Here is a 2,019-nt window from a genome sequence, read left to right on the forward strand (position 1 = left end):
TCACAACTTGATTAAGCTTTTCTTGTGAGATTATATTTCTGCAATAAAATATTTTGATACCGTTAACTCATTTTTACCAACTGCGCAGGGAAATGCAAGTAAACCAGTGTTAACCTAAAACGTTGACAGTAACAAGTTAATGGTTTAACTGTATCCAGAAGTTTAAGTTTTATTTCAATTACATTATAATAGCTGGTTTTAAAACACAAACACAAACAAGGTGAAAAGCCATTCATTGGTACTTGATCCTTTAATTAGAGCTAAAATCTTGGCTTCAAGAGCAGCAAGAGCAACAAATCAGCAAAAGCCATCTTTGAGTTATGACCAAAAACATGATGTCATTAGATGAAAGATACAAACTGTCATTGTTTTAAAGGATTTGACCCACATGCAGAAAGCAATTCAGGAGACAGTTTTACAGTAAAGTGTTACAGTGTAGTGAAATGGGCAGGGGAACTGGAACCGGGAAACCAACTGTAAAATAAACAGGATGGTAAGCAGGGAATACTCAGGGTCAAAACTCAAGAATAATTCAGCCTTACTGGGTTGGTGGAATGATCCACCAGAGGGTGAAGCAAAGAGACCAAATAGTTGTTTACCTGTGAGACAGATGATGGTGGAATAATGGTGTGCCAGGATGATAAGATGGTCCAGGGCTTTCAGAAGTTGGTGCAGTGGAAGGAGGAGGGTGGACAGGGTTCTTGAAGGGTGATCCAAGAAGTGAAGAATTCAGGAGGCTGCCAACCGGTGTTGTCCAACGAAGTAACGAAAGGCTAGAGTCTTTGATCATGGAGCTGGATAGCTTCTTTCCAGAAGTGGTTAATCCAGGCAGAGTTCCACACAAAAAGGCAAGGTCAGGTTCAGGTGATCCTGCAAGGTAACAAATTCAAATTACTTAAAGTTCAAGGCAAGAACAAGACAAGGTAATGTGGCTTGAGCTGTACCACTAAGGGACAGCACTTTGGCAGTGAGTAGCTGGCAGCCTCCTCCAAATATACTCCTCAGCAGGTAATCAAGGGAATGATGAACACCTGTCACCTCTCCTCCAGGTTCCACGCAATCTAGGGGCTAAGCAGAGTAAAAGCACCAAATAAACAGACAAAGCACAGATCCTGACACAAACTACTTGAATTTGAATCAATGATCTATCAGATTTAAAGGTGTGGCACAAATTTTAAAGACAGACCCCATTCTTTCTAGTTGCAACTTAAAGGACATCTTAGTGTTCAGTTACCTTGTGTCATACAAGCATCTTTCCAACCTGCAAACTTCCACCCAGGAACGGATGAAGGTGATGTGGAGCAGCTGAGTTTGCTCGTTGCAGTGGAATGAAAAATGGCTTGTTTAAAACCAAATCAAGATGATCACTGTGTGCATCATTATCACATACACACACACACACACACACACACACGCACACACACAGTTGGCTTTGGTGTGTTTTGACACTTGGCCTCAAGTCGTGATTGATAGATGCTGTTTACTTCTGGGCAAGGCACTCAATTTCAACTTAAGATGCCATTAGTGACAAACAGTGCTTTCTCAGAGGAGGAAAAACAAGCTAAAACAACAGTTATTACGATAATTATGAGTTATAGATGCTATTAGGACTCAATGGATCTTTGTTATTGTGACTAATACTTGTTTGGTCGGTTTTCTTGAGGTGCTTTGATAATTTGACGCCTCTCCCGTTACTGATAATGTGTTTTCTATTTTTTCTCCCGATTAAGAGTCATAAACAGCAGTAGTGCGGACCTCAAGGACCTTGACAAAGCAAAGCCGTTGAATTTACTTTCTCAGGGACAAGATATACAGTACACAATGCACATTAAATCACCTTCGCATATAATCATAAGAAATTGATTTAGTATTATGTCTTCAGTACTGGGGCCATAACAGGGGACAGGACCAGTTCTGCAGGGGCACTGGCCCCTGTTGGCGCCTGTATAGAACCGCCCATGCCATTTTGGAAGCTTATTTATTCAAAAAACAGTTTAATGTGTGTTTGGGGTCATTTTC

At 40.8% G+C, this 2,019-nt stretch overlaps 1 long non-coding RNA gene across 1 annotated transcript; it reads right to left on the reverse strand.

The window, feature by feature from the left end:
- Window positions 1-231: 231 nt before the first annotated feature.
- On the reverse strand, window positions 232-949 carry LOC124878556. Its single transcript, XR_007040821.1, has 2 exons — window positions 600-949; window positions 232-474 (listed from the first exon to the last, which is right to left on the reverse strand). It is a non-coding gene; the product is annotated as an uncharacterized LOC124878556 (long non-coding RNA).
- Window positions 950-2,019: the final 1,070 nt, after the last annotated feature.

Source organism: Girardinichthys multiradiatus, chromosome 12, assembly GCF_021462225.1.
Source record: "Girardinichthys multiradiatus isolate DD_20200921_A chromosome 12, DD_fGirMul_XY1, whole genome shotgun sequence".
NCBI classification, from domain to species: Eukaryota; Metazoa; Chordata; class Actinopteri; order Cyprinodontiformes; family Goodeidae; genus Girardinichthys; species Girardinichthys multiradiatus.